Raw genomic sequence first — 6,076 nt, 5'->3', positions numbered from 1 at the left:
GGGCTCTTGGTTTAGATTTTCTCCCGGGGCTAGGCAAAACGTCAACTCCCTTTGTCCCCATGCTCATCATCCTTTGTCACCTTGCCCATAGGGCCTGTGGTCCTACCTCTCCCTGAGAATGAACTTCCCCCCCACCACACGCATTCTTTTCTCGTCCAGATCTCCCTGCACTTTCGTAATCCTCCTCCTCCTGGAAGTCCTCCCTGATCTCTACTTCCATGTCACTCCCCGCTGGCCTGGGTGCAAAGTCCCCTGAGCTGACGGCTGTCAAGCTGCCATCATCCTTTCAGTTGGAAACGTTTTTGAGGACAGGGACCCTGTCTTTTTGTCCTGGAATGTCCACTCCCTGGCTCACAGCAGGGCCCTGTGGAAAGAAGGACCCAGAGGGGAGCACTCAGCTTGGGGCTGGGGGCGAGTGGCCTTGTGTGCGCTCGGCCAAGCAAACGCTCCAGACCGTCAAACTTGCCCGCAAGCACACACGCATCCAGACAGCCCGGCGCGGACAAACGCACCCGCGAGCCAGCGCCCTCTCTCACGCTGCAAACCCCCACATGAGGTAGGGGGTGGGATGTCGGGGAGGAGGCGGAGGGGGCTGCCCTCCAGATGTTGTTGGAAATCCAACACGTCCCCTCCCCCCTCCCTCTCCCACTTCCCGTTCCATTTCCCCTAAATATTTACTGATTTTTATTTACATTCTTTGCCCGAGGTGCCCAGCCCCTGTCAGGTCCCATTTGCTGGGCCTGCTTCCCTCCTGCCAGCTCCCCCCCTCCTCCCTCAAATCCGGAGCTGGGAGTTGTGTGTGGTTGGTAACAGCCTCCTCCTGGCCCGTGGGTGTTGGGGGGCGGTGAAGGCAGGGGGCTGGCAGCTCTGGGCAGAGCTGTGGGGGGGAGGAGGGGGCTAGGGGACAGGAGCAGCTCACCCACACATTCCTGCCTGCCCCCAGTCTGGGATTGTTTTAGCCCCCCCCCCCTTTTTTTTTCACAGGGACTTCTGGAAAGGACTGATGGATGCCAGATGCCAGGAGCACTGGCACCGAGGGAGGACTCTGAAGAGAGAGGAGGGAGCGCTGGGTCAGACGTCACAGGGCGTGGGGCAGGCGTGCTGGGCGACTACTCCCGAGCTGACCAACCACTCTGGGCCGCCTTACCGCCAGCCAGCGGATCAAGGAGCTTGAAGAAGTGATTTCCCTCTCTCTTCTCAGGCTCCCCACCCCCTTGGACCCTGCCCTCCTCTTAGCCATTTCATCCATCAGTATGGGGCACCTACTACGTGCTAGGCACTGTCCCAGGTGCTGATGAGACAGCAGCAGACTGTCGTCCCTTATTCTTGCCCCGTGGAGTCCGCTTTGCTTTCTCAGGAGAGAATGAGTGGGCTGTAAGTGCCCCGGGGAGGAAGAAGCAAGGTAAAGGGAATGGAGAGTGCACTGGGGTGGGGGGAGGGTTGCGATTTTAAATAACACCCTCAGGGGAGGCTTCCTGGAGAAGGTGACACTTGAGCAAAGCCTTGCTGGGGGGGGGGGGGGGGGGGGGGAGCGGCCAGGAGGAGGGAGCTGCCTGAGAGCATGGTGAAGTGTTGGAAGTCTGGCGAGGAGCGGTGGGAGTCAGGGTGGGTGGAGACAGGGGATGAAGGCAGGGAGCAGGGTCTCTGGTTTTTGTCTGGATGACATGGGGGCCTCTGGAGGGTTCTGAGAGGACAGTGATATGACCGGACAGATCAAGGTGGAGGGGTGATTCCTACCCCCCTTGTATCTTCCCTTACAGTCTGGTCACCCCACTTCTCCTTGCCGGCTGCCTTCTGCTTCTCAGCTACTCTGCCAGGCTGCCTGTGGCTTCCAGAAAGTTCCTCTGCTCCAGAAAGCCCTCCAGGATTGCTCAGGGGAGGCTGCCAGGCTCTGTCTGGGCAGTAGATGGCCTTTTCTTCATTTCTTCCCTTCCCATGAGAGAGATGCCAAAGAGAGAGATTGTGATCCCCCCCCCCCCCCCTTCCCCGGGGCAACCCAAGGACCAGAGTGGGTGAGTCGCTTTCCCAAGGTGTCTCCTCAAAAGGCCAATATCCTGCCTCCCATGAGCCCTGCTCCTGTCACCCCAGGTTTTTCACGGATGCTTTGTCTTCTCTTTTCTTCCTTTTCTTCCTTCTCCTTCCCACTGGGTCTGTGCCCTTTCGGCAAGGGACTGAAGTCCCCCCCCCTCCTCTGCTTTGGCATGGGCCTGGGGAGCACCCTTTCAAGGGTAAAGGTGTAGCCAGCACTGGGCTCCCAAGGCTGAGGGCCAGGCCACTGAGGGGGAGCAGCCGCAGCGGGGACTGTGGTAGGATTCATTACTCTAGCTGGCACCCTCCTCTGTACCCAGTCCCTGGACACTGCCTGCCGTGTAGCAAACTCTGCTGGCGGAGCAGAGCGATGGAGAAGACGGCGTGGCTTCCCCAGCTAGACCCTGGGAGTTAGCCCCAGGGCTCCGAGTCCCTGGTCCTAGCTTGACTACCGCCTACCAGGTGGCTTTCCACCAGGTACTTCCCTCATCCGGGCCTCACTCGTTCAAACGGCAACTGTTTATTGAGAGCCTGCTATGTGTCAGCCACTGCATTAGCCTGAGGATACAGAGGGAGCAAAGGCAACCTGGCTCTTGCCCACACGGAACCCGCAATCTTGTGGGGAGCAGACCTCAGTTAAATGGCCACGCCGATGCAGTCAGAAGGACAATGGTCATCAGTGCACAGGAAAGGGAGAACGTAATGCCCTGAGAGCATATACGGAGCATTTGAGCAGCCAGGGAAGCTGAGGGGCTTGCCCCAGGGAGGTGATGTCCCAGCTGAAACCTGAGGGAATAGAAGAATAGCCCAGGCAGAGAAAAGAGGAAAGACGTGGCTCTACCTTCTCCTGGCAATGAGTGAGTTCGTGGAGGCAAAACTTCTCCTCCTCGGGAAGGCACTGGAGTGAACTATACGAACAGCATAAGAATACTCCCCTCGACCAGAGAGTTCTCCCCTGGGTCTACCCCGGGGTCCTTCAGGCTACCCATCCCCCTGCACAACCCTGCACAACCCTGCACGAAACTGCAGTGAGCATGATTTCGATTAGACTGCTCACTGCCAGCAGGGCTAGAGCAATAACGTGGGTAAGAACCAGAGGCAGGGGATGAAAGAGAAGGCAGGGTCCAGGCAGAGGGCCATGTGCCAGGAGCGCGGGAGACAGGCTGTAAACACCTGCGGAACAGTCAGGATCCGGTGGAGTTGAAGGTCTCTGAAGCTGGTGCTGGCCTGGGACCCGGGGGAGCTCAGGTGCAGGAAGCTTCGAAGGACGTCGGTACTCTGTGCCTGCAGAAGGGGCGCTCTCCAGAAACCTGCACAGTCTCATCGGCCCCCTCCCGGAGCCCCCCCCCCCACCCCCATGAGATGGAGGGGATAGAGCATGCTCAGGACACGGGAGGGTGTAGATACAGGAGCTGGGCAGACATACAGGGAACACTCTGGTGTCGTGCAGATGATCTGAGGGGTCTTTCTGGAGGAGGGGGAGGAGGAGGGGGAAGGGGGAAGGAAGGGGGAGGAGGAGGAGGTACTCAGAAGGGGTTTGGGGACTGGATTCGTCAGCCCCGTCTGGCCCAGCTGGGAAATGCTCATTTAAGCTGATGGGAGTTGGGTGTTTGGTGCCCTTATCCCCCCTCCCATGCAGCTCCTCTGTCCAGAATCCCATCTTGCCTTTAGCTCCCAGGCCCCCCGCCCCGCTCCCCGTGAAATGATGATGGGCTCATCACTCTGCCCCCTCACTACTCTTTTTTCCTCTCCTATTCTAGTTGTTAGCCTCCTTGGCTTTGGAAGATCCGCTTGGCTCCCTGCTCCTCCCCTCAGCCCCAGGGGGGCCCATAGTGAACACCTGCTTGGTTGCTGGTGCAGGTCTGCCGCGCCTTCGGTTCATATACTGGCATTTGGGGAGAGGCTGCGTTGTTCCGGTCTTCCCTGAGCACTGGTCCACTCAAAAGAGCCCCCGCGAGGGACCAGCTTTGGCCTGCAAGGTACAGAAGTTCAAGTGCAGGAAGGATTTCCTGGGCCGTGAAGGGGGACAGCTGAGCGGCTGGAATTCGGGGAATCAGTTCATGTGCACCCTGCTGTGTGACAGGTCCATGGCTGAGGGCCTGGCGAGGGAGAGTCAGGGTCTCAGAGAGGACGAAGGAACACAGTGACAGGCCGGCAAACAAAGGCTGTCCGCTCCATGCAGCTGGCCTGGACGTTTGCACCGCACCGTGAACACAGCATCTGGCCCAGAGGAGGCCTTCAGTGAATTCCTGCCGAGAGAAGAGAATCTTGGTTCCTGGCTCAGGTTCCCATTTGCTTTTCCTGAACCTGTAGTTCCTTATCTACAAGATGGAGTAGTAACCCCAGCACTTCCTGTCTCGTCACATTGTCACGGGGAACAAATAGAACAACGATGGCAAAAGCGTTCTGTGAACATGATACACAGGCCTCAGCCCAGCACCGTGCCGGGCCTGCGGTGGTGGTGGCTCGGTATTGAATAAATGAGTAAATGACTCGATCTCCACCAGATGTGAGCTCCACGTAGGCAGAGACCTGGCTTGTTTTTCCTTGGCATTATTTCCCCAGTGCGTGGCACACTGTAGGTGCCCAATAAATATTTGGATCGAATGAATTAATGAATGATACGACTTAACCCTACCCTGGGAAACTTCTAGAACTTTGGAGGTGATGAGACAAACCACAGGGCCATGAACCCAAATGGCTTTGGAGGCATCAAGATCTCGGTCTGAACGCTGACTTCACCAACAAGGTTGAAAGCAACTGTTATTTCCCCATTTTACGCAGGAGGAAACAGGCTCAGAGAGATTGTGTGACTTACCCAAGGCCCCACAGCTCCCAGTAAATGAGGGGATCAGGATGGGGGCCCAGGATTCTGCCTCCAAAGCCTGTGCTTTTTCCTACCATAGAAGGTTCTTGCTGTAGCTGATCTGTTGGGACAATGGCCTCTATGACTGTCTACTTGACAAGCTGGAATATTCTGTTGAGGGGAGCTCTCATAATCGCATACCATCTCAGAGACCCCCCCCCCCCAGTTGGGGACTGCTGGGACCAATGAGAGGCCAAGATCTACTCAGGGTGTACCAGGTCCAGAAATGCACACACTTTGCCCATGACATCCGTGTTCAGATGCGGAGACAACATATGGAGGGGAGCTGTTGGAGGGCTCTCCCGGCCCAGGGTCTCTGTCATACCCCCTCAAAGCCACACCTCCTCTCTGGCACCCTGGGCCAGTGCTGCTCCCTGAATGCTCCCTGAGTGCTTCCATAGGCAGGGCCGGGTCGTGTCACAGCTGCCCTTCCCCTCCCTGAATGGACTTGGGACTTTACCATTCAGTTCCCTGCTTCCCCAGGTATGTTTCATTGAACTGTATTTTGGCTGTTGATAGGTATTTCTTGCAAAAAAGATGGTGTGTGACGGCGTAAGTTTGGGAAGCTGTAAACAAGCTGGAACCTTGCAGGACTTCTCAGGGCCTTTATTGTGCTTATGTTGGACTGTGAATCTCCGAGGGGTGGGGAGTTCCAACAAAGAGCATTTTCCCAAGCGTGCTAGCCCCCACACTCTTTCTTCAGGAGCATCTCGTGGGATTGGTGTGCTCCCGGGCACACTTTGGGGATTATTGCCGTGGCTGTGAAGAGTCCTTGAAGGCATTTAGGCAGAGTTAGAGGATCCGATTGGTGTTTCTCGGAAGACCACTGGGTGGACCGCGGGAGCCAAGACGGGCTGAGGAAGCCCTTAAGAGGCTGAACTGACAGTCTTCGAAAGAGGAGCCTTGTCCGTGTCCGCCTGCTGTGCCAAACTTAGGTCTCTGTCCCCAGTGAGCTCGCAGTCGGGGTGATGTGGGAGAGGCCAAGGTCCTACCAGGAATTCTCCTCCGGGGCAGAAGATGCTAAGTGCTGTAAGCACCTCCGATCCAAGAAGACTTCCTGGTGACTTCCTCAATTGGCAGCCCAGAGCTCTGGCCGCGCGCCTCTCCTGTCTCTTTTCAAGAATCAGTGAATTATTTGAGATGAACTCAGGGGGTCCTTTGCTGTTTTTTCACCTTTATTGG

The 6,076-nt window shown here is 57.0% G+C and overlaps 1 long non-coding RNA gene across 1 annotated transcript; it reads left to right on the top strand.

Moving 5' to 3' along the window:
• Positions 1-966: 966 nt before the first annotated feature.
• LOC125926437 (uncharacterized) lies at positions 967-4,635 on the top strand. Its single transcript, XR_007459099.1, has 3 exons — positions 967-1,402; positions 1,761-2,012; positions 3,789-4,635. It is a non-coding gene; the product is annotated as an uncharacterized LOC125926437 (long non-coding RNA).
• Positions 4,636-6,076: the final 1,441 nt, after the last annotated feature.

The sequence above is a fragment of the Panthera uncia genome, chromosome E1, assembly GCF_023721935.1.
Source record: "Panthera uncia isolate 11264 chromosome E1, Puncia_PCG_1.0, whole genome shotgun sequence".
Lineage (NCBI taxonomy): Eukaryota > Metazoa > Chordata > Mammalia > Carnivora > Felidae > Panthera > Panthera uncia.
Note: the sequence above shows the minus strand (reverse complement) of the source record. Positions and strands in the feature narration are given on the sequence as shown.